The sequence below is a fragment of the Lynx canadensis genome, chromosome C2, assembly GCF_007474595.2.
Source record: "Lynx canadensis isolate LIC74 chromosome C2, mLynCan4.pri.v2, whole genome shotgun sequence".
NCBI lineage: Eukaryota > Metazoa > Chordata > Mammalia > Carnivora > Felidae > Lynx > Lynx canadensis.
This window is the reverse complement of record NC_044311.2, coordinates 85,213,688-85,240,242: the sequence shown is the minus strand read 5'-3', so window position 1 is coordinate 85,240,242 and position 26,555 is coordinate 85,213,688.

The window sequence follows — 26,555 nt, the reverse complement described above, 5'->3', positions numbered from 1 at the left end:
GGGTGAGAGTCAAAAGACATCTGCATAGAAGCAGCCTGGGCAGGGGATGGTACCAGACCCCACAGTCACTGAGATGTTCCCTGAAGGCTCTGTGAAAAAAGAAAAACGTGATGGCAGAGCTGATGCCAGAGCTGGGGACTTGGTGCTGGCACGCTGACGAATGAGACCTTGGCTTGTTCCCACTGATGATGTCAATGGGTCTTCCTCCTCGTCTCCCAGGACTCAGTGCCCAATTTTTTATGAGAAATTAAGCAATAAAATGAGGAAGTCCAAATTTCATTAGCATTTCTGAGGAGAGGGAATCACTCTCGTGGACAAACTCCTAGACCCCTGTAGCTTTCCCCCCAGCATCTCACCACCTCATTTGGCTTCTCACTACCAAATTGGACTGCTGGCTCTTTCCCAATGTCCCAGGCCTGGCCCAGAATTCCACTCTGGATTCCTGAGTGAGGCAGCTGGGTGCACCAGTGACAGGCAGTGGTTCCTTTGGGAAAGTGTCTGACCCAGTCACCACCTTCCTGCCTGTAAGACTCAGAATTGGTGACCATGGGGGAGGGGAAGGAAAAAGAAAAAAAAAACAGAGAGAAAGAGAGTTAGAGAGGGAGGCAGCCAAACCACGCTCTTAAACCAAGAGACTCTTAAAAACTGAGAATAAACTGAGGGTTGATGGAGGGTGGGAGGGAGGGGAAAGTGGGTGATGGGTATTGAGGAGGGCACCTGTTGGTATGAGTACTGGGTGTTGTATGGAAACCAATTTGACAATACATTTCATATAAAAGAAAGACTCAGGTTTGGTTTTGGTCAGTAGAAATGTTTCCTTGGCCTGGATGGACAAATAGGTACGTAACAGACTGACTGACTCATAGCTTTTCTAGGTGACCACGTTTCTAACAGCAAAGCCCAATCCCAGAAGAGTCTAAAGCATGTGACTTCCTATTTTTTGGAATGATGGGAGCTTTGAGTTGGAAGTGATCCCAACCTTCATGTAGTTTGACTCCCCCACTGACATCTGAATCTTTTCTATCCCATTCCCAGCAAGTGGCTGGCCAGCTTCTCCTTGGATGCCATCACTGATAGGGAACTCACTATATCTCCAGGTCAGCTCAGATGGAGAGGGCAAGTCTTTCGTGTTCTCAACACCCTAACTGCTCCAGCAGAAACTCCCTACCATGAAAATTAAGGCTAGGGAACTAGGACCATCCCGATTAAGTAATCCCGCCAGGGGCTCAGCAGCAACCCCTCAGATGTCAGGTCTGAGGGGCTCTTGCAGATGCTCTAGGATGGCTGCCTTATTTTATAGAGATAGAAGCAACTCCCCTAGGAGTGATCAGCAGCAGTACGGTCTTTCTCTGATTACACGGACAGCGAACACTGGCTGAGCCCTTATTACATTCCAGAAACTTTGATGATTGCTCGAAGCTGCATGATTTCATTTAATTCAAGTCGTTATTATTAGGCACTTGCAAGATGGATATTACTCATGTAACAAGTGAAGAGACCAAGATTTAAAGAGGTGAAATAATTTGTCCAAAGCCACAGCAACTAACCCATGGCAGAGGCAGGACTTGAACCCAGGCCTGTCTGGTTTCAAAACTCACGTTCTCAGCTATCCTGCTGGTCACTTGGTACTATACCAAGCTTCGTGGAAGTTAAGAGTATTGGACTTTCTTCTGTGGAAGAAATCGACTGGGACTTATTATAGGAATATAAAGATGCATGTCGAGCTCTAAGTTCATGTACAATGTTGAGCTCGGGCCTATGCAAGTCAGAAAATGATGGGAAAATATATCATCGAATAATAGACATCTGATCCAGTCAAAAATGTGCTGCTTGTCTACACATCTAGACAGTTCTTCCCTAGCTGGTTTGTATGTGTAGTTACCCTCTGAAGGCCAGAAAAGTACCTGTTATTCTCGTCAGGAGAGTAATTTGTTTCATTTCCTGACTCATTTGATCTCCAGGTGAGATCATGAGATGTTGGAGATGCCTAATATTTAATTTACAAGCACAGAGCTCCCAGAAGATTTTGCTTTTTTTTTTTTTTTTAAATTTGGAGCGAGAAATTACTGTTTAGCTGGAAAAGAAGTTAACATGATCTTATTTAAAACAATGGAAAGAACTTTTTAGCAATTATTTAAAATTAATTTTCCCTAAGGCTAAAACGTCTGTTAAATCAAAGCTACAACTTGAGAATTTGGCTGTGAGAATTGATCTATTATGGAGAGACCACCTTTGGGGACTTGGGTTTTTCAGTGCTGATTTAATTAAGCTTTAAAGCATCCCAAGGCACTTGTCAAACTCTTGTGTCCTCTCCCATGCCTTCCCAGAAAAGGCAGGAGACGAAGATGGCAAAGCTTCTGCATTTCCATTTGGTTTCTCAAACAAAATCTGCTGGGTTGGAAGGTGGGATTTCTTATTAGCTAGAGGCCATTTGACTAATAATTCTTTGCCTTGCCCTGAAGTCACATCACCCTTTGCTATTGACTTTCCTGCTACACCCTGATGGAGCTACCCTTTAGAAAAGAGAATCTCCAGAATGCGGGAAACAGAATCTCTTTTGCCTCCTCCTGCCATCTTGGAGAGAGTTTTTCACCAAGGCTCCATGTCCCTTTTCACACAACGCTGGGCTGGAGATACTTGGAGGTGCTGCTAGGCTGGAGGTACTTGGTCCTGACCAAGTGCTGGAGCCTCCTTTCATTGGCATTCTGGCAATTTGGAAACAGATTCAACAGATTGTATGTGCAATATTGTATGTGCAATATTGTATGTACAATACCCACAGTACATACATTCATGGATATTTATTTATAGCTATTTCCATGAATCTTTGGACTCTACAGATGTATATTCATTGGTTAACTATGTAAGGGTGAAATTGATAAGTCAGATGGCAGTTCGGTTTTTTTCAAGTTTATTTATTTACTTTGAGAGAGAGAGAGCAGGAAAGGGGCAGAGAGAGGGAGAGAGAGAATTCTAAGCAGGCTCTGTGCTGTCAGTGCAGAACCTGACGGAGGGCTCGATCTCAGGAACCATGAGATCATGACGTGGGCTGAAGTTAAGAGTCAGATACTCAGCCGACTGAATCACCCAGGCACCACAAATGGCAATTTATTTTAATAATTGTGATATAAATCAAATTGCTGTCTCAAAAGACTGCATAAGTTCAAACTCCCACTAAGAGTTTCTTAACTCTAGGGTCTATTTTCCCTCTAGCTTTGTCCACACTGGGTAATATCAGACTTTCTCAACTTTGCCAATCAGAAAAGTGAAAAATGGTGTTGGGTTGTTTAAACTTGTACTTCCTTATTTAAGAGTGAGGTTGAAAATATTTTGATGTATTTATTGGTCATCTGTTTTTATTTTTCTGTGGACTTGTACTTGTGTCCTTTGCCCATTTATTTTTTGGTATGTTTTTATTGAACTATAAGAACCACTGACCTATGAATTTGATGTGTGAAAATTTAATGTGTTAATATTAATGCCCTCCTTCTGGTTCCTTTCTCCGTGACACATGTGATGTCCACTGACCTGAAATGAAAACAGGCAGAGGAGAACTCTTTAGTGCCCCTTACCCACAAACTGCTTTTGAGTGTTGATTGTCTATAACCAGGAGAATTCAGTGTTCCGGATGGTCTCTGGTTCCAATGGAGACAGACTACCAAAAGATGGAAAGCCTTAAAAGAAGAATGTGAGGTGCTCTGAAACCAAGCCATCCTGGATCCAATCTGTTATGACAAGAAAGTGATCCATATCAAAACCCTCTTCCTTTTAGCATCTTAATCCAACTGGGAGAAGTCATTCCTGTTCATAGCTCCTTGGGCTGGCTAGAAAGTATAACCTCAGAAGCAACCTTGCTTTGTATTGCTCCTGGGGTTTAATATTCAGTATCGCACACTCTGATATATTCTGAGAAAATCAGACCATAAATATGATGTGTGATCTGCAGCTAGCTGAAGATCTTTGTACTGCTTACTTGAATTTGGATAGTCACCCCACATGTCCAATAATACCAGCATAAGGATCCTTCATTGATTTCTCAATTAATTAAGTGTATTTCTCAATGCATTGTGATTGTCTTACCCTCCTCACCCTCTTTCCCCGATGGAAACACATACATCCTTTGATTTAATCATCCGTGTTTTCAGAACAGGAGATTTGAGTACCTGATTGAGAACTGAGATACCTGGATTTCCTACACACACACACACACACACACACACACACACACACACACACACCTGATTCTTGCTGTGCGCTGTGCCGGTGAATGCATTACTGACTGTATCCATGTCTTGTCTGTCAACTTCTCTGTTGTTTGGGAGATAATATTTAATGAATTTATAGCATTTGTAATATAAGGCACTGATGAGGAAAAAATTCACTATATTCTTCCTCCCTACTCCCTGCTACTGAAACCAAAGATGAAGAGGAAATATTGAAGGAAGCAAGAAGAAAAGAGACATGAAATACAGAGGAACAAAGATAAGAATTACAGCCAGTCATCACAGACACTGTGCAAGCTGGAACACAATGGGGGGCATCTTTAACATGCTGAGACCAAACCGTGCATTCAGAATTCTAAACCTAGCGGGGAAAAAAATCTTTCAAAAACGAAGACAAAAAAAAAAAAAAAGACTTTTTAAGACAAACAAAAGCCAAGAGAATTCATGACGAACTGACCTGCATGATAAGACCGGGCAAAGTTAGGTGCTTGGAAAACTCGTATTTGCTCTGCTTGAGATTCTTGCAGATTCATGGATGTGTGGTTAGATATATTTCTTTTTTGGAATTTTTTTGGCTATCTCCTCAAATATTTCTCCTGCCCTATTATTTTTCCCTTCTCCTTCTGAGATTCCAATTACTCATGTAAATATTGCCACACAGCTCTTAGATGCATTCTTCTAATTTTTTCCTTCTTTCTTGTCTGTTTCTGTTTCAGTCTGGGTAATTTCTATTGGCCTCCGTTCGAGTTCACTGATTCTTTCCTTGGCTGTGTTTAGTCTATTGATGAGCTGTCAAAGGCATTCTTATTGTTTATTTATAGTATCTCCAATTGATTCTTTCTTAGATTTCCATCTCTCTGTTGAAATTCCCCACTTTTTATGCAGATTGTTCACTTTTTCCATTAGACTCTCTAACTTATCAGTCGTAGCTATTTTAAATCCCTTGTCTGTTAGGTTCAACATCTGAGTAATTTTGGAATCTGGTTCTGTTGATTACTTTGTTTCTTGACAGTTTGTTGTTTTTGCTTCACGATCTTTGATTAAATGCTGGACTTCCTGTGCAGGACAAGTAAATATGAAGGTAGATTATATTTATTATCTTTCTTCATGCTCTTGCTCCCTGCCACCGCCCCCCCCCCCCCCCACCGGCCCTAGCAGTAGACTGCTGTTGCTGGTTATTTAGTGCCTCTTAGCCCAGATAGGAGGCTAGTGGTAGGAGCAGGGTGTTTTTAGTTTTCTTGATCAAGCCTCAGTCTCAGGCAGGTTCTAAGTGTCCCTTGATTTTGACATTCAAGCTTTCTCAGTAATCTTGCTCCTCTTCTCTGTGGCAGCCAAACTCTATGTATTTTAGGCTGTTCCTGTTCTAAAGAGAGCTTCCTGTTCTCCTCCCATGGGGGCAGAAGACCTCTAATCATCTGGACCCTCAATGGTTTCCTGCCCCTCCTCAGAAGCAGAGGTTTTCATCTTGTACCCTTTCCCCAGTTACAATAGGTTCCCTGGGGTGACAGGATTTGCCCTTCCCCTAGTGGCTTAAGACCACAGGGAAGAAGGTTCTGGACTAGGCTTTATGTTTTTTCCTGCAGCATCGGCTGTTCCTAACTTCATGATTGCATCAGTGAGTGAGCTTTCCCCCTTTGTCCCATCTGCCCCCTCCCCCATCTTTCTTGAGAGCATCTGGTGGAGGTTCTTAGAGAAAAATCTATGAATATGTGTGAACTCCTCTTGTTTCTGTGGTTTCGAATGCATCTGCAACTCCCATGCTTGCCCACACTCAAGCTCCAGTGATTTATTTAAAATTTTAGCTGAATTCTTCTTACACCTGGTATCTCTTCCTCCCATGCTCTGTCACAGACAAACCAGTGCCCATATTGGCTCTTCTCCAAAGACCCTGTGTTTTCTTAGATCTCAGGCTACTTTGTTGCTTCGAAGCCTCAGCTCTTTGATGAATTCAAGAAAAGTTATAATTTTGGAGTTTGGCTGGCTTTTTGTTGTTCTTAGGGTAGGAGCAACACTATTTCCAGCTCCTCGGCCCAAGTCAGCAGTACTCAGCCTCTCTAGAACTTCATGCTCATGCCCCCCTTGCATCTGAATGTTCCTTGGGGAGCCATGTCTTAGTTATTGATGTATCCTCAGTACTTGGCATGAAGAGGGTATCACTAAATGTGGAATGAAATGGGCTTTGCAGCTGGCAGCCATGAGGTCAGTGAGGCAGCTAGAATTGCTGGCAAAGGGAGGGTGTTCCAGGAAGGACCAAAAACCATTGCAAAATTGTCGTTGGAAAATTTTGTGCCTCAGATTCCTGTATCTGTGCCCATTTACACTTGCCTTCCCTCACACGCCCTTCTCTAAAGTTAGGATCTAATTTGAGGCTGTGTCTATCAGAGGTGAATGGATGACTCTCACTTAGAGACTCTAGCAAAGTGTTGAGGACCCAGAGAATTTTGATTTACATATCCACCAAGTGTTTACTAAGCTCTGTTTTTGTACCAGGCACTTCTAGGTCCTTGATCCTAAGTCCATTTCGGAGGCTCTAAATGAGTCCAGTTGGGTTTCTCTATGAGTTGGGATAATCTTACTCAATAAAAAACCTCAAATTTTCAGTGGCTTAACCCAAACAACATTTATTTCCCATTCATAGCAGAGTCCAATGCAGGCACCTGTGACAGCCTCCCAGGCTCTTTCGATGTTGAGCTCTTCCCTCTGCTAGGGCCTCTCCATGCATCTGGTTGATGATTAAAGAGATCATGGAGAAGACATACCTACTTCTTAACCATAGCAACACAGAAGTGAGACATATTGATTTTATTATCTTACTGGTGGATGTTAGTCACCTAGTCCCCTCCTAGATGAAAGAGAAACTGGTGAATACTGTCCCTAATAGAGAAACTGCTTTGTAGCAGCAAATTTACACCTCAGAAGGAAAACATCGATCTTTGGTGATGTTGGCTGTCTTTGCCACAGCCTTGGAGAGATTGTATGGGCCCATCAATGCTGTTTATCAGTTCGTTCCAGCAAGGATTAGGTCTTAAAAGACTCCATAGAAATACTTCACAATTATGCTGAGCTAGAAGATATTTGGACGGTGGCCTGGGGAAGTTTGGAGTGTGAGATGGGAGAGACTCAGGGTGGGAGTAGAGAAAGAGAGGTGATGTGTGCATTGGGAGATTGGGGAATATGAGCTAACCATTTCCTATGCTTTGGCTAGGGTGTGTGCCATAGTTTGCCATACCAAATGAAAACTCTTCTGTCTGGCACTTAGGAGCCTTCTTAATCCTGCCCCAACATACTTACCTGGCCTATTCCCACTACACCTCTGCTTGTCCCCTCTGCTTGCATTATATATTTCATCCTCTTTCTTAAAGAGCAGATCATTATTCCTTCATTCCATTCATTCATTGATTAAACATTGTGCCACTCTCCAGAGAGGAACATAAGAACAGATAAGTTAAGTGCCGATCTTCAGAACATTACCTTGCGTATGTGCTCTGACCTTTTCAGAATGAGCCTTGGCTGGGAACTCAAAATGCTGATGCCAGAACACTTCCTTCCATGGGGAAATATCCTTTTATTGCCCTACCTTCCCCTGAGTCAATACTTACTATAGATTCTCTGATCTGATTCTGGCATCAATACAACACAAGTGCCTCTTCTACAGCTTTCCAGAAGAAGCCATCTAGTGTTTGATAGTGGCCGGGGTTTCACTACTTCCTGAGGTGCCGGGTAATGAGAACTAAATCCTGTTTCCCTTTTGGTCTTTCCATGTTCCTCAGGGGACACACTGTACCGATCTGCCCCTTTGCCCAGAAGGGAGGTCTTCAGAGATTGATTGGGTCTTCCCTTCAGAAAGGCCTCTCACCAGACAACCCCTTCGTGATCTGAGACACCACCCATCTCCGGTTTTTTTTTTTTTTTTTAATTTTTTTTTTCAACGTTTATTTTTTTTTTTTGAGACAGAGAGAGACAGAGCATGAACGGGGGAGGGGCAGAGAGAGAGGGAGACACAGAATCGGAAACAGGCTCCAGGCTCTGAGCCATTAGCCCAGAGCCTGACGCGGGGCTCGAACTCACGGACTGCGAGATCGTGACCTGGCTGAAGTCGGACGCTTAACCGACTGCGCCACCCAGGCGCCCCTCCGGTTTTATTAAGTACATTGTGCGGGTTCTCCAGCTTCCCTGACCCCAAATAACATGCCCGTTGCTAACCTCGGGTGCACCTGTTAACAGAACCCTGTTCGTGTTCTGAGTGAAAACAAAGTTCTATATTAAAATACAGCCTGGCTTGATCTGATAAGGCCAAAATGGAGTAAGAGAGGCCTGCAAAAGATTCTTTGCAGATTTTTCCCTCTTGCTCTTGATAACTTTAACAAAGATTTTGCCCACATTTGGGCATATTCAGAAACAGGCCTTGCAAAATATTAAATGGAGTATTTTAGAAGTTTTTTTAATGTTTATTTATTTATTTTGAGAGAGAGACAGAGTGAGAGTGAGCAAGGGAGGACCAGAGACAGAGAGGGAGAGAGAGTATCCCAAGCAGGCTCCGCACTGTCCGTACCAATGAAGGGCTCTATCTTACGAACTCTGAGATCGTGACTTGAGCCAAAACCAAGAGTCAGATGCTTAACCAACTGAGCCATCCAGGTGCCCAGAGTTTTTTTAGAAGTTTTAAATTTGCTTTTCTCCCTCTGTTTTATCAGTTTGAGAATTCTCCAAATGATGTTCTTTTAGGAAAAAAAAGTTGGAAACTTCATAAAATATACTTTAAGCTGTTGCATATGTTTAATTGATTATAATTCCCATGGGAAATGTGTGTTAGCAGGATTTTAAAAGCTCCTGCTTTGCCTCTGGTTTCTCTTTGTGTCCCCATTTGAGTAATTTCCTCTCACATCCTTCTTTCCCTGCCTAGAAGCCTGGTAAATAAGCAAGCCTCGGAGAGATCTAGAAAGCCAGCAACATCCTGGAAATCTGAGGCCATGAGGTTAAGCACAAAAAATGCTCTCTTTCCAGGAAGGAATGACTGAATCAGACCAATGACCTTGGCTTTTAATTAGTCCTCTTCCAACTTTTCCCACTGTTTTCCTTCTTCCCCCTCACACCCACGTGCCACAGGCTGTGGAGGGGCTGGGACTGCCCCCACGCTGTCCCACACAAGTCTATCCTGCCTTTGGCATGTGCCTCAGGACTTCATACGTCCACAAAGCTGAGCTGAGCCAAGCTTCCTGTCCAGCTCCGAGAAGAATGCCTGTCAGGAAGCTCAATTATTTTGAGAATGTGAAATACAGTATTTTAATGGAGCCATTTTTCACGTCCCTCCAGAAAAAGGATGTAGATTTCGTTGTTGGTATATCTACAAATGAGTCTTGTTCACACTAAAGCACCTTCCTGATTTGGACACAACAACCTCTTGGTGCTTTTCTCTGCCACAAAGAAATTTTGGCTGTGGCGTTCATCTCCACAGGTGCAGTCCAGTGAGACAGGCTGTTGAAATGGAAGCAATGTTGTTCGCAAAGGGCCCTGCCTTTGGACTTCATCCTGTAGTTACAGTGCCAAGCCAAGCTACAGCAAAACATCAAGCAGGGTGTTGAAATTTACTTCTAGATACTTCTAGTGCCTGGTCTTAAAACGAAACCATGATGTTAGCAGCAGGGCGGAAGAAACTCGTGCCTCCTCTGCTTACTTGACTCCCACACGAGTGGATAAAGTATTTGATAACATTTTACTTTTGATTGATATTCTTCTCGTGATAAACACCAAACCGTCCAGTCAGTAGCAACAGAGAGTTCTTGGCAATAGCGACTGTTGCCCGGAGTCAAATTCGGTGATTTTCTCTGTCTAGGATGGACCATTGGATCCTCTTTGTTGAAACAGGTTTATATTTATCACAATAATGATGAATAAAATGAACAATTAAAAAGACAGAACTGAGAGCATAATTCACGTCTCCAGGCCACTGAGCTCCAAGTACTTCACTACTTTGGAATTAAAAAAAAAAAAAAATTCTCATGTAGCAGTTGTTGGCTTTTCCAGATAAAATCAGGCTATACAAACATACTTTGAGTATGTGTGATTTCACTTAAAACATGTCTCCTGGCTCAGAGACCTAGTGCCAAACCCAGTCAATTCAGTGAAATGAATAATCCTTACTCTTTGATCATTTTGTGAAAGTAGTTTCAGTTGTATTCAAAGCCAGAAAAGAAATGGTTTTTGGAATCACAGTTTCCTGTGCAATGTTGAGCCTTAGTATTACTTCACTGGGAACTAAAGGCAGGGGCAGGGAACATGGTAGGAAAAGCCAACTGACTGGACCAAAGTTCAAGATTCTTTGAGGCTCACCTTCCCATCTCTTGCACTGGCTCAACGCCAACTCTTCCGCTTGCCCATCCACCAGTGGGGAGAGAGCGTGGAGGACTGTGTAGACAGGGAGAAGGGAAAGTGAGAATGTGAACACGTGTCCTTGAGTCGGGTGTGTGTAGGTGCATGTTTTGCAGATGAGGAAGAGGTTTCTAACATTTCTTTGACTTTGAAAGTGGCTTTGACCCTTGCTGCACAAAAACTGATTTTATCAGCTTGGAAGATGAATGTGACTACATCTGTTAGTAACGTTCAAACTAATCACTTCAGCCAACCCACATGCAAATTTACAGGAAGTCCTATCCCTCTCAGGACTTCCCTTCTGGTATGATCTAGGAATTCCCAAGCACCCTCAGCCTGAAGGGCCCTGGTGTGGACTGGAGAGGGGGAGGAAGAACAAACCTGCAGGGTTCTTCCTGAGAAGAACTCTGTTCCTCCTCAGTCCTACAAGCCGATGGCCAACTGAGAGGGTAGATCTACTCAGAGTCCTTTCCTGCCAGCTGGCCCCAGACTCAGTCATCTCAGACCAGCTTTCTAATAATGTGGATCTTCAAAGGAAATGGTCAAGTGTTGCTTTGGAGATCTTCCTCCCAAGAGGCTCCTTGACCTCTACAAGTTTACCAGCCCCTTCCCAGAGGAGGGCAGTGGGGTAGAAGAGGGACATGCTTATGCTTGGTTTGGAAAATCTCCAAGTCTGTGAAAAATTCTAGGTTTAATCCTCCCCCATTCCCAAGTAGAATTCCATGTCCATGGTAGGAAGGTCTCACAAGGCACAAGGAGAGATGCGACGTTTCCCTGTGTCATTTACTAGAGAGTTCGAGGCTTGTGTGCTATAAGACTCAAAATTTATTTCTAAGAAACTTACCTCCATCTCGGATATCTGCCCCAAGGGGATGAGACACCCAGGAGTGGTAAATTAATTTTAGTTCTGCTCACCTAGGCCTGTGCAACTAACTCAGAGTGTATATAACTTTCTTTTTTTAACAGTATATATAAGTACTTTTGTTTTTAGTGTATATAACCCACTCTGATTGCTACTTTTTCTTCCAATCATTTTATTTTAAAATTTTCAATCCCGTAGAAAAGGTGCAAGAATACTACAATGCTACAATGCTGTACATGTATGATACTTTTCTGTAATACTCCAAAAAATGAAGACTAGTACAATGAACACCTATATATCCTTCAACTAGATTCACCAATTTTAAAGTTTTACCGTATTTGCTTCGTCTCTCTCTCTCTCTGCACACACACACACATACACACATTTACATATGTTAAAATGTGTATATAAATACACATACACACAAACACACTTAATTTTGTCTAACCATTTGGGGGTATGCTGCCGACATCGTGATTCTTCCCCCTTTATACTGTGTGTCTACAAAGAGAACATTCTCCTGCATGACCGAGATTACTCTGAGGAAACTCAACATTGATACAACAGTGTTTTCAGATGTATAACCCATACGCAAATTTTCCCCATGGCCATTATAGCTGGATTTAAGAAATATCTAGCATAGAACCGAGGATCATACCTTGCATTTGGTGCCATGCTCGTCAGTTTCTTTTCATTTAGAATAGTTCCCTTGACGTGGTTCTTAATCCTTCATGATATTGACATTTTTGAGGAGTCTAGGCAAGTTGTTTTGCAGAATCTGAATGTGTCTGATGGTTTCCACATGATTCGTTTGATGTTGAACCTTTTCGACAGGAACAGCGCATAGATGATACTGTTTCCTTCCCTTGCATTGCATGAGAGGAGCAGCGCGAGGTGTCCGTCTGTCCCATTATAGGGGATGGTGACAGGTGATCGTTCACTTGTGGTGTTGTCAGCCAGGTTTCTCCTCTGTGACTACTATATATGTCATTTGGAAAGAGTATATTGAGAAAATATTCTACATACTAATAATTAAAAAAATTACCGCTAGTTACTGGCTCACATAATGGTCCCCTTTATCTCTTCTGTTCCCTTTAGTTTCCTGACAGGATTCCACAGCCATCCATCCAAAGCACTGCTCTGGCAAGAATGCACTAGTCCATTTATACAGCTGCCCAGCATTGATAACCGTCTGGTTGCTTGTCCATACTGACTCACATTGGATCGAACGGCCCTCATTACCCTCACCGGTTTAAAGATGTTCTCTGATTAAGCTGGGCTGGTCTGCCAGACTCGAGGGAGCCTCTGTGGGCTTTTCCTGTCTCTCTCTGGGTAGGAACGGACGTGTTGCTCCAGCCTCTTTCAAAAGACTCCTGCACATATTTGTTTTCCTCCCCTCCCCTCCCCACCCCCCGCCTTAGAGACTGCTAATGAGTGGTCCAAAAGTTCAACTCCTCTTCCAAGCCGATCTCATAAACACAACATGTTAAAGACACACAAAAAAGACAGAGTTTAAAACGAGGGAGATTATGATGTAGAAGATTGGGCTGGGAATCAGGAGATGTCAGTTCAAGAGCCAACTCTTGGATTCATACACGTTATGATTTTAGGCAACTCCATTCATTTCTCTGAATTTCAAAATTATTATCTCCAGAAATAAAATCCTATTTATGTCTGTCTGTTAGTACATCAAACAAAAGAAACCAGCTCAAGTCCCACTGAAATGGGAGGATCGCTCAGGGTATGTAAGAACATTTGCTCTGGGTGGCCCTGAGGAGCACCTCAAGGAGATAAGCAGTTTGTATCTGTCAGGGTAGTCCTGGTTATGCTTTGGTAACAAATAACTCCCAAACCTCAGAGACTTAATACAACCAAAACTTCTTTCTTTGTTATATGTTCCTAATAGGCTTGCTATGGCCTTGTTTTGCCATATCTTTACATGACTTAGGCTGATAATAAAGCCCTTTTCTGGGACATTGCTGGTCTTGCGGAAGAAGGAACAGAGATGTGGCAAACCACATCCTGGGTGTTAGAGGTTTTCATTGGCCCAAAGAAATCATGTGATCACGCCTGCTGTTACTAGGGAAGGGGAGTACCATCCTCCTGCAGGGGGGAGCATTATAGGGAGGGGCCGTGAAATGTTTGGTCACCTGCAGAACTCATCCCCTGAAAACAGCTGAAACAAAGTTCAGTGATAGGCCTTGGGGACCATCTATATGGACATATTTCCTCAGTATGTTAAGTCATCACAAACAAATCAATCAAATATGAGCTCTGACTGTAAATCTGTAGCTCAGCTGCCTCTCACATGGCTAACTCTGTGTAGTGTGCTCCAGGCCAACAGCAGCCATGAAACACTGATTTAATGATGATTGAAGTTCTCCAGACAACACTGGGGAGACCAGCAAGTCCGGTATGCAGGGAGTGAAGTACCTGTTCTGTGAATTTCACAGGCTTTCTGTGGGGCTTGAGCATGATGGCAAGTGTGACGGCATGGTAGCAAATGACTGGATCGCTGCCCGTAGGAGCCCCTGAGGAGTAAGGAGTAGAATTTACTCACCTTTGAATCCCCAGCGCCTGGCCCAGGTAGCATATAGTAGAATCTGCGTCAATACTGATGGAATGAATGGCTGAATGAAGACACATGTAAGGAAATTTAGCCAGGGTAAGAAAAAAAGTCCAAGTCCATATTTAAAAATAATATTGGAACTCTTCTTAGGAAGTATGCATCATCTTCGTTGACAAAACTGATCAAGGCAGAAAAGTTACAAATACTTCTCATGAAAATGAATGTAAGAACCTTAAATCAGGAGCTTTATTTATGGTGATGGAGTAGCTTGTTTGGACCAACCCTCCTGAAGCAACAGTTATAAACTCTGAAGAAAATATTAAGGAAAAAAACCACCAACAACAAAACGAAACCAACTAGTGAAAGGCACCTAAGAGCAGACAGAAACTAGAGGGGGATTCACATTTTGAGGGCAGGGATGGCATAAGGTAAGCCATCCTTTTTTAAAATGGTTTTTTACTACATAAAGAAAGGAAGAGTATTGGGGGAAAAAATCAGTGGAGGTAAAATGAAAATTTTAATTTGTCTTACTCTTAATTGATATAAAAGGTAACTATTTGTTTAAGTAGTAAGAATAACAATGTATTAGCTGGACATAGCTAGGGATCAGTGAAACAAATGACAGCAGCATCATAAGGGATGGAAAGAAAAATTAGGAATGCTAATGGGGACCCACAGTACATGTAAAGTGGTATAATGTTACTTAAAGATATATTCAGGTTATTTTAAACATATATGTTGCAAACTCTAGGGCAACTGTTAAAAAACTTAATAAATAAGTATATTTGAGGGGAACCTGAGTGGTTCAGTTGGTGAAGTGTGCAACTCTTGAATTCAGATCATTTCATGATCTCACATTTGTAAGATTGAGCCCCACATCAGGCTCTTGTGCTGACACCCTGGAGCCTGCTTGGGATTCCCTCTCTCTCTCTCTCTCTGTCTCTCTCTCTCTCTCTCTCTGCCCTTCCCCTGCTCATGCTCTGTCTTTCAAAATAAACATTAAAAATAGAAGTATATTTGATATGTTAAGAGAAGAGATAAAATGAAATCATATGAAATGTTTACTTACAACCAGAAAAGCCAGAAAGAGGGAGGGGAAAAAAAATGCAACAAAGAACAAAATGTAATAACAGAAAAGAGTTACAAATATGGTAGATATTAATCCAACTATATCAATAATTGCTTTAAATGTGAATGGCCTAAATATACCAATTAAAAGGTTGTCTGACTGAATAACAAAGAAAACAAAAAACAAAAATCCGCAAGACCCAACTATGTTACCTACAAGAAACCCACTTTAAATGAAGACTCAGCTATATCAAGCACAAAGAGATGGAGAAATTAGCTAATGCTAATCAAAAGAAAGCTGGAATAACTATATAAATTTCAGACAAAGCACACTCCAGAATACAGAAAACCATCAATGATAAAAAGGGTCGTTACATAATGGTAAAGCAATCAATTCTCCAAAACATAATAATCCTAAATGTGTAGGCATCTAACAATAGAACTTCAAAATATGCGAGTCAAAAACTGATATAATTCAAAGAGAAAGAGACAAAATCCGCTATTATAGTTGGAGACTTCAACACACCTTTTTCAGGAATTGGTAAATCAAACAGACAGAAAATCAATGAGGATGTAGTTGACCTGAATGGCATTATCAATCAACTTGATTTTATTGACATTTCTAAAATACTCTATCCAAAAACAGCAGAATTTACATTCTTCTCAACCTTACATGGATCATTCATGAAGACATCCTGGACCATGAAACACACTTTAACAAATGTAAGGGACTAGAAATCATACAGAGTATGTTCTTAGACCACAATGGAATTAAGTTAAAAATCAATAACAGAAAGATAGTTGGGAAAATCTCCAAATATTTGTTGATTAAACAATACACTCTGAATAACATGCGGTTCAAAGAAGAAGTTTCAAAAGATATATTTTTAACTAAATGAAAATAAGAATACAACCTATCAAAATGTGTGCTTAGAGAGACATGTCTAGCATTGAACGTATAAGAAAAAAAAAGATTTAAAATAAATAATCAAAGCTTCTATTCTAGGACACTGGAAAAAGAACATTTTAATCCTAAATCAAGCAGAAGAAAAGAAATAAAATTAAAGCATATGTAAATAAAATTGAAAACAGGAAATCGATACAGAAAAGCAACGAAATCAAAAGCTGGTGTTTTGAAAAAAAAAAAAATCAATAAACTTGATAAATCTCCAGGCAGACTAGCTGAAAAACAAAACAATATTAGAAATAAATAAGGGCTCATCTACTGATCCCATGGACATTAAAGAAAAATAAAGGAGTACTGTGAATTGCGAATAGCTCTATGCCCACAGATTTAATAACTTAGAATAAATGGACTGATTCCTCAAAAGTCACACCAAAACTCACACAGGAGAAACAGACAACACGAATAGGCCTGCTATTAAAGAAACTAAATTAGGGGCGCCTGGGTGGCTCAGTCGGTTAAGCGTCCGACTTCGGCTCAGGTCACGATCTCGCGGTCCGTGGGTTCAAGCCCCGCGTGGGCTCTGTGCTGACTGCTCAGAGCCTGGAGCCTGTTTCAGATTCTGTGTCTCCCTCTCTCTCTGACCCTCCCCCATTCATGCTCTGTCTCTCTCTGTCTCAAAAATAAATAAACGTAAAGAAAAAAAAAAGAAACTAAATTAAAAACTAATAAATTTCCCAAAAAAAAAAAAAAAAAAGCACTGGTGCCATATAATTTTACTGGTGAATTCTACCAAACATTTAAGGATGAAATTATACCAACTTTTCACCATCTCTCCTAGAAAAGACTAATTCACTAATTTAAACAAATATATAATACCAATGAAAGATGTTAATAATAGGGGAAACTGGGTGTGAGAAATTTTGATAGTACCCCCGAAACATAAGTCACTTAGATTTTTATCTAACAAAATACGTCCAAGACCTATACACTGAAAATTAAAAATTGATGAGGGAAATTAAAGACGTAAATAATTCAAAAGATGTAGCACGCTGAAGAGTTGGAAGACTTGGGGTGGCTGGTGGCTTAGTCGGTTGAGCGTCTGACTTCGGTTCAGGTCATGATCTCACGGTTCACAGATTCGGGCCCTGCGTCGGACTCTGTGCTGACAGCATGGAGTCCGGAGTCTGCTTCAGATTCTGTGTCTCCCTCTCTCTCTGCCTGTCCGCTGCTTGCACTGTGTCTGTCTCTCTCTCTCAAAAATAAATAAAACATTAAAAAAATTTTTTTTGAAGAGTTGGAAGACTCAATGACCATTCTCTCCAAAATGACCTATAGATTTCTTATAATCTCAGCCAAAATTCAAGTAGACTTTTAGAAAGCAAGTTGGCCACTGATTCTAGAAATTATTTGAAAATACAAAGGCCCTAGAAAAAACAATTTTTTAAAGAGCAAAATTGGAGGACTTTCTACACTCTCCAGTTTTAAAACTAACTATAAAATCATAGTGATAGTGGTGCCTGGGTGGCTCAGTCCATTAAGTGTCCGGACTTCAGATCTGGTCATGATCTCATGGTTCTTGTGTTCGAGCCCCACGTTGGGCTCTGTGCTGACAGCTTAGAGCCAGGAGCTTGCTTTGGATTCTGTGTCTCCCTCTATCTCTGCCCTTCCCCTGCTCATGTTCTCTCTCTCTTTCTCAAAAATAAAATAAAATAAACATTAAAAAAATTGTTTTAAATCACAGTGATAAAGATGGTACCATTTCAGTGAAAAGATAGACATGGAAATCAAGGGAAAAAATACAGAATTCAGAAATAGCACCGCACGTTTATGGTCGCTGGGTGTCCTGCAAAAGAGCCAAGGCAGCTCCTTGGGGGAAAGAAAAGTCCTTTTAGCAAGTGCTCAATCAAATGGATACCTCTATGGGAAAAAGTGGACATTTGCCCTCATGTCACATGGTACAGAATAATTAAGACATGGAGCATAGACCTAAATATACAACTTAACATTCTGAGAGTTCTAGAAGAAAAAAGAAGAGAAAATATTTGCAACCTTGGGAGTAGGCAAAGATTTCTTAGAAACAAGAAAGCATTTTATAGGAGAAAAAGATGAATTTGAAGAATTGGATTTTCTCAAAATTACAAACTGTTGTTCTATGAAGGACACATTAAGAAAATAATAAGGTAAGCCACAGATTGGGAGAACTGTGTGCAAGATCACTCCCTACATCCATAGAAAGATCTGGTGTGCTGGAGGAGATCTAAGAAGGCAGGGTAGACTAAAAACCTAGGAATGTGGTGAAAAGAACTCTCTAAAGTATAGAGACCAAATATGAAAGGCACGTATGCAGACATGTTGGTCAAATCCCAGAATAGACAACGAGGAAAGTCTGTTGAAGGAGACAGACATCTTAAGACAAATATGAACGGCTACTTCCCCGAGGGAGGAGGAAATTGTTTGTTTGTTATTCTGAGAGGTGGCACTTAGGTCAAGAAGGAGTTATGTCTACAAGTGTGTTAAGGAAATCTATGAATGCTTGAGTGTGACCCTTGCCATTCTAAAGTTGATAGCAATTATGCCTGGTCTTCTGTGTGCTGGTCTCTCCTCCCCACCATGGCCTCTTATCCTCCTCTTCCCTCCCCACATGCATTTGCTGTGGTCTAAGCATATGTAGCCAAGAGTCTGGAGGTGGAGTATTGCTAGCAGAGTCTGACTTTGACCCATGTGTCCATCCTTCTTCCAGGTGACCAGCTCCAGAACCCATTCTCTTTGCCAGTGAGTGGCCAGTGGGCACAGGGCCCTTTCCTGACAAGTCCTGAGGGAAAATGCCTGAATGTAATCTCACCTCTCTTCCTACACAGAATAGCTTTGCTATCACTTCATTAAAGTTAAGACTTCAAACTGCAGTTGACTCTTGAACGACATGGGGGTTAGGGACACCAAACCCTACCACAGTAGGAAAATCCGCATATAACGTTGACTCCTCCAAAACTTAACTACTAATGGTCTCGTGGTGACCGGAAGCCTTACGAATAACATAAGCAGTCGATTAATACATATTTTGTACGTTATGTGTATTGTGCACGGCATTCTTAACAATAAAGTAAGCTAGACAAAAGAAAACGTTATTGAGAAGATCATAAGGGGAAATATATTTACAGGACTGTACTGTATCGAAGAATATCTCCATGTAAGTGGACCCACACAGTTCAAACCTGTGCTGTTCAAGGGCCAACTGTAACTCTCATTCTTCCCTTGGCTTGAAAAGCCCATGTTCCGTTCTCAAGTTGCTGCCATCAGGCAGGAGAAGAAGCAGACGGTTTCCATGGGTTTGATGGGAGAGCCCAGACGGCGTGCTCTGTCTTCTGAACACATCAAAAGACAACAAATCAAACTCTGAACACAGCAGTGAATCCTCTGTCAAGTGACACTTCGCTCCCCTGACCATCTTGCGTGCGTAAATAAGCTGAACTCCATTACTGTCTTGTCTCCCACACGATCAGGGTACGTTCTACTCACCTAGGTTTTCAGTCAGGATTATCTAAGTCCCTACCACCTTTCATTATTCTTCTTTTGTTTCCGTATTTTTCCTTTTATCATCATGTCTGAGCCCGTAGCAAGCCCGTCATGGAGACGAGTAAGTGGGGAGCAGTGGGGAGAGGTGTTCAGGGATGCAGCTATGTGATGAGGAGGTAGGGTCACTATAACTCCCCTGTGGTGCAGAGAACCGGAAACAGGTTGGCACTAGCATGGCGGTGGTCACAGTATGTCTAGAACCTGTGCGCCGTGACAGACTCTCCCTGGATCCCGTCTCCGATCATGAACACTCTGTCTGCGTGCCCCAAGAGCCAGGCGGAGGTGGCAGAGAGGGTCTTTAGGGATAAGGGATTGCTTCAGAATAAGCCCAAAAGATCAGGGGCACCTCCTCTGATTTCAGAGCATTCAAGTCCAAGTAGAAATGGCCTCAAGACCCCGTGGCCGAGATAGTACAGCTTCCTTTTGTTTAGGGAGTCAGTATAATGTGCTCAGTTTGGGACTCCTCAACCTTTTCAACTGCTGCTAAATAAAAAGTTAATATGGAATTGTGTGTAGGGGCTCCTGGGTGGCTCAGGCAGTTGGGCATGCTCAGGTCATGAACTTGTTTTTGTGAGTTCAAGCCCTGCATCGGGCTCTGTGCTGACAGCTCAGAGCCTGGAGCCTGCTTCAGATTCTGTTGTCTCCCTCTCTCTCTCTGCCCCTCCCCTGCTCGCACTCTCTCTCTCTCAATCTCAAAAGTAAATAAATTAAAAAAAAAATTTTTTTTAATGGAATCGTGTGTAGCTGCCCTCCCAGATGAGCAATCTGTATGATTCCCTGGCAGCTCTGGGAGGGTCTGATGGGGGGCTATGGAGAACCCTCCAGCCCTTTCTGCCCCCAGCAGAGCAGCTGGCCTCCCCAGGATCTATGGAGAAAGCACCTTTTGGGCTTCCAGACAGGAGAGAGGACTGCTTCTTCAAATCTCCAGTTCAGGCACAGATGGAAAAGGGAAGCACAAAAATGTAAAGTCCATGCTCTGAAATTATATCCAAGGAGAAAAGAGCAAAAGACCCAATAGTTGCCACTTAGAGAGAGAGGAAAAAAAAAAAAGAGGAAAGCTACAAAAATAATAACCCTTTTTCACGTGGTCAGCAGCTCTTCTCAAACTGCTGTTGCCTCTGGAACCTCATCTGACCCTCACATCTGGCCATAGCATTGCTCTGGAAGTCAGCAGATGTTGCCCCGCCAAGGGCAGGCTGCGGGGCTCCCGCTGGGTTCCCGTCTGTAAAGTCTGGGTCACGAGAACTGCTTCACAAAGGCTATTTCACAAAAGATGGCCAGCCAGCCAGCAAATATGTATCCAAGGCCCACCAGGTTGCAGCCAGGGCATGCGAAGAAGATCAGGACAGGACTCCTGCCCTCAAGGAACGCAGGCTCTGGGTAAAGCAGCTCCCCATTCTTAGCTAACAGCACCTTTCCTCTCTCCACCTTCTCGTTTAGGTCCCTCCTTGAGCTTACGTGTCACTACCTCCAGGAAGCCTTCCCTAACCCGCCCCTCCTCCCCCACAAGCTGGATTCGATCCTCTGTTAAATACTCCTGTTGCACCCTCTATTGCTCTCCCAGAATAATTAGCATACCTGGTATCACCTGTCCAGTGTCTTCCTCACCGGACTGTAAGCATCGAGAGGGCAAGGACTGTCTCATGCATCGCTGTGTCTGTCCTGTTCACTAAACACAGGCCTGGCACAGAGCAGGCACCTGAGGAAGAGTTGTTGAACCAAATTAATGACTGCAAAAGTAAAGTGGGGGAATCCTTACCTTTACAGACCAGGAACCAGATGTCCAAAGAAGAGACGAGGCTTACCAAGGTCACACAGCGTGCTGATTAGTAAGACGAGGTCATAGTAGCCTGCCTCCAGTCCAATGCTCTCCTAGGGAAGGGAACTACTTCTGAGTGTCTCCTTCAGTCCCTGAGCAGGAAAACCCGGCCTGGAGGGCCAGGGGGAAGTGAGAGGGTGCTGCTCGATTGCCGGGAAGTTTAGAGGGGTCCACCTCTCCCGCTGGTCTCCTTTGTTCTCTCTGCCACCACTTCACGAGGATGTCCTCCCTGACACCACCGGTTTCTTAGCAAAAATCAGAAGTGTTGAAAGGTTGCCACTATCCCTTGCCATAAGCCCCAGGCCCCCTCCTTGCGCCTGTGGGGCCTGGGTGTTTGCCAACGGGCTGCATGAACCACAGACCGGTCAAGGTCTTTGGAGAAGGCATGGGACTCAGTGCATATGAAACCAGTGACCAAAGGATTAACGGGACTAATCACAGCTGCAGACTAATAAGCGCAGCTGGTACTTTTGATCCAGACCCTTTTCCCCCTTTTTTGTTTGCCTTTAAATTTCCCTGACTCCCCCCTCCCCCCCTCCCCTGTCCCCCGGCTTTGGAGCGGCGGATTTGAGGCTTGCCCTCCTGTCTTCTCCTCTGGCTGCCTCTCAAATAAACCCTTTCTTTCCTAACTGCACACTGGACATCTCAGTGATGGTCTTTGTTGCACATCGGGCAGACGGACTTAGGTTCAGTTACAAATTTGGGGAGCCAGCCAGGGGCTCTTTGCCCGTAGTTCGTCAGCCCCCAGATGGTAACAGGATTCCAACGACAAGTCCCAGCGGCTGCCTAGGCTCTTTGTCCATTCTGCCTGAGCCACGCCAAACTTCGGTGCTTAATTTACCTTTTGTACAAGGAAACGGGTTTTGGTTTCAGTTTGGACAGATGTCTCTTGGGGAGTACTTCACGTGCAATGGCACATGAGCTTATTTTTCCCTCCCATTTGGTTTGGTTGCCACCAAATTGGCAACCAAATTCGTTTGGGTTCTCTTAGCCTCCTTGTGTTGCTTGATTGGGAAAAAGGCTGACTAGGAAGCCATATGGTGCAATCACTGAAGCTCCAACTTTTAGGGAAGGAGGTCGTCTGGGCTCCATTTGGTTCCTTTGAGGCTGCAGGTCTTGGTGTCTGTGAGTAAAACCAGCCGTGTTCTACTTGGAAAATGGGAAATGACCATTCAATCCCCGCAGGCAGCCTTCTCCAAAATTGGGCAATCTTTTTTTTTTTTTTTTTTGCAGAACTGCTTGGCCACAATATTTATTAGACTTCAGAGAAAAATGACCAATGAACAGACATAAAGTATAATATCATCTCCCTATTTAGAAAAGGCAGATATTTGGAAACTGGGCCTTTAAATTTTGTTTGTATCTTGTTTGTGTATTTGTATGTGTGTCCATTTATGTTGTAAATGGCAGATATTTTCTCTACCTCTGAATGATATTGCTAAAATTAACTTGTAAAAAGAGCTCTGTTTAGTTGGTTTAAAGGCAGGCACTTGTAAGAATGGTGCATGCTAGGGGCGCCTGGGTGGCTTAGTCGGTTAAGCGTCTAACTCTTGATCTTGGCTCAGGTCACGATCTCACAGTTTGTGAGTTCGAGCCCCGCGTCAGGCTCTGTGCTGACAGCTCAGAGCCTAGAGCCTCCTTTAGATTCTGTGTCTCCCTCTCTCTCTACCCCTCCCCCACTCATGCTCTATCTCTCTCTCTCAAAAATAAACATTAAAAAAAATTTTTTTAAATAACAAAAAGAATGGTGCATTCTAAAACTCGAAAGTAGAAACTAAACCAAATGCTTTTCATGTTCACAGGAGTTTGGAAAATATTCAGTACTAAAGCTAACTTAAGGTTGTTGGGTTTTTTTTTAAGTTTATTTATTTTGAGAGAGAGAGAGAGAGCACAAGCACAGGAGAGGCAGAGAGAAGGAGAGACAGAATCCCAAGCAGGCTCCATGCCATCAGCACAGAACACGATGCGGGGCTCAAATTCACAAACTGTGAGATCATGACCTGAGCCAAGATCAAGAGTCAGCCACCCAGGCACCTAAGGTTGTTGGTCTAATTAAAATGGACGTGTCTTTGGAATTATCAGCATTAAATATAAAACTGATTCTGCCTGTGTTTACTGAAGGTCACATTAGTTCATGTTATCTCCATTGCAAAGTTTTAAGAGAAAAAAAAACCCTTAGAACTCTGTCTAATGCCTAATGAAGTTTTATGAGTAATCTAAGAACAAACAGATGTGAATAATTTTAATAAATGTAATTAAGACTACTGGAAATAATAAGGAAACAACTCTGTATGCAAGGAAAGGAAGACTGGTTATCTAAAGAAAGAAAACTTAGGACAAAAATCTGAATGTAAAAAGGAAAGTGGTAGAAGGTTTCGGAGAAGGGAATCTTTGGGAGGGAATTTGTGTGTGGTTGGGAGACTAAGATTATGAAGTACATAAAGACATTTATTAGGGTCTGATCAACACGTGGGGAAGAGAAGGAAGAGTAAGCAAGCAAGGTTAGGCAGAAGTTGTGCAGTGATCCAACATCAACAGAAGTATTAGCTGATTCTCTGAGGAGTTCCAAAAGTTGGATTACCCTTCAGAACCAACCTGAACTGGGACAAAAGGGTTGGGCTTTTGTAACAGTCATTGGATATGACCTCCTAGGAAGAGGGCATGCCCTTGGTAAGGCAGCTGTCCACAGTCAAGGTTGTCCCTGAAGGCTCTGAGAGTTGAGGACTGTTGGCCACATTCCCTACAGCTGAGAGCCCTTCACCCCTGATGGGGATTCTGGTCAGCACATCACTGCACTCACCACAAGAACTCAGGTCCATGCAGTGTCCTGGATGTCCCAATGAGTATATCTCAACATGGGAGATGACAAGAAGGAAAAAGTTGTAACTTCATAGATTTAAAAAAAACAAAAAAACAAAAAAACAAAAAAACCTCATCTTATTGGAATGAGTTGTTTTAATGTTAGAAGTGCACCGGTATAAGGTTGGAATTTGGTTTTTCTGTCAAAATGACAGTTTTCTTAGGTTATTGCTCTAAACTGTAAGCAATGGTGTTTATCTCTAATCTGCCTAGAAAAACAAAGTTTCTACGTCTTGTCTTTGTTAGGTCTTTTATTATTTAAAGTTGAATCTTCTCAATATTAAAAGAGCTAAATTTTGTTAACAACTATGTAACCTGCATTTGCTTTAAGAATCTCATTGCTACCTTGGCTAAATAGATAATTAAGTATCAAGTTTTATGACCTGTAATCCTATTTAAGCTTTAAAGCCTTCCGATATTTCAGACAAAATTCCAAAATTGAACTTCTAAATGAAATCTTTTTGACCAATTAGGCTTATTTACATGATACATCAAATTACGTGGGAAACATTGTCAAATAAGCAACGATAAACCTTCTCAGTTTATATGGTATGGGTGAATGCTATAACTGCTCCAGAAATTCCTAAGGTTTTTGATATGTCCTGGCATAATCATTGAAGTGTGTCAGAGAAATAAACAAATTTCCTTGTCAATTGCATTATACTGAACCATGGCCATTTTTGAGTCTTGTCATTTACAGCTATTGTTTTACTTTGGTGTACCTGCAAATGTTTCAGCTTTAAGGAGATTCATAGAAGGGACTCTTGACATTTACAGGTCTCTAATAATTCAAACAGACATGGGACTGAATGAATTGAGGAAGAAGAGTTGTCAAAGCCTCAAATGCTAAAGATTCCTTTTGTACATTGAAGCAAATTCTGTTAGCAATAGCAAAAGACAGAAAACAAGGACTCCCAAGGAAGAGGGTAAGCATGGGGCATTGATGGAGTTCTCACTTAAGGGTCTTTATGCCATCCAAGAGATTCAAGCTAAAGAAAACCTACTTAGACTCATTGTCTATTCACCCTATCATTTTTGGTCATGAATTTGTTAAGACAGGTGTGGCATTAGCACTCTTTGAAGGAAGCCAAAAATATGCAGACGACACTCCAAATGAGCATCATGACCACTTACACTCTGAACACATGATTGCAATAAGAGCTAGAAAGCCAAGAACTGTTAGTAGTTCCGTGGAAGCTCCTATGAATAGTCAAGATTCGAACCCTTCTGTACTTGAAGTGGTTCCTGAAACCATCATCAGAAAGATTAAAGGTGGTTCCTGGAGAAACAATAGATCTGATTCCCCACCAGCTATTGAGAAAGTATGTTGGTTATGCTAGGGAGGATGTCTACCCAAGGCTATCCACAGAAGCTGCTCAAGTTCTTTAAGATTTTTTTTAACGTTTTTTAAATGTTTATTTATTATTGAGAGACAGAGATAGAGCATGAGCAGGGGAAGGGAAGAGAGAGGGGGGAGACACAGAATCCGAAGCAGGCTCCAGGCTCCAAGCTGTCAGCATAGAGCCCGACATGAGGCTCAAACCCACAAGTCGCAAGATTATGACCTGAGCCGAAGTCGGACGCTTAACCGACTGAGCCACCCAGGCACCCCTCTTCAAGATTTTTACCTTGAGCTCCAGAAACAGAGCCAATTGATAAACAGCTCACCAATCACTACTGGGCACCCGGAATCTCATTCACTTAAGAGAGGCACAAGCAAGGTTGGAATGGACAGCGAAAGCAACCAAAGAAAATGCTGAGGATTTCAATTTCATCAGCTTTGGCAGATTGCCAACGAGGGAAACATTCAGGTTGCTGATGTAAAAGGAAGATGGGGAAGCGAGGGGGAAGAGAAGGGTTTTAATCATTGAAAATAACCCTTCCCTAATCAACCCCATTAAATGCCTTCTAGGCGGAAGCATCTTCCAAGGATTTTTAATCTCCTACAATATTATCCCAACAACCATTCCACAGATAACTATGCCTTATTATCTGAAATTAACAGCTCTTACTGTGACTTTTATAGGTTTCATCCTGGCATTAGAACTCAATTTCACAACACAAAACTTAAAATTTATCCTTCAATCCTATTTAAATTCTTAACTCTCTTAGGTATTTTCCCACTGTTTTATACCACCTTCCATCATTTCTGAACCTGTCAACAGTCAAAAATCAGCAGGACCACTATTAGACCTAATATGACTAAAAAATATGCGACTAAAATCCATCTCTTATTTTCAGAGAAAAACTCCACCCTAATTTTTAACTAGAAAGGCCTAATTAAGCTACTTGTCCTTTCTGATTAT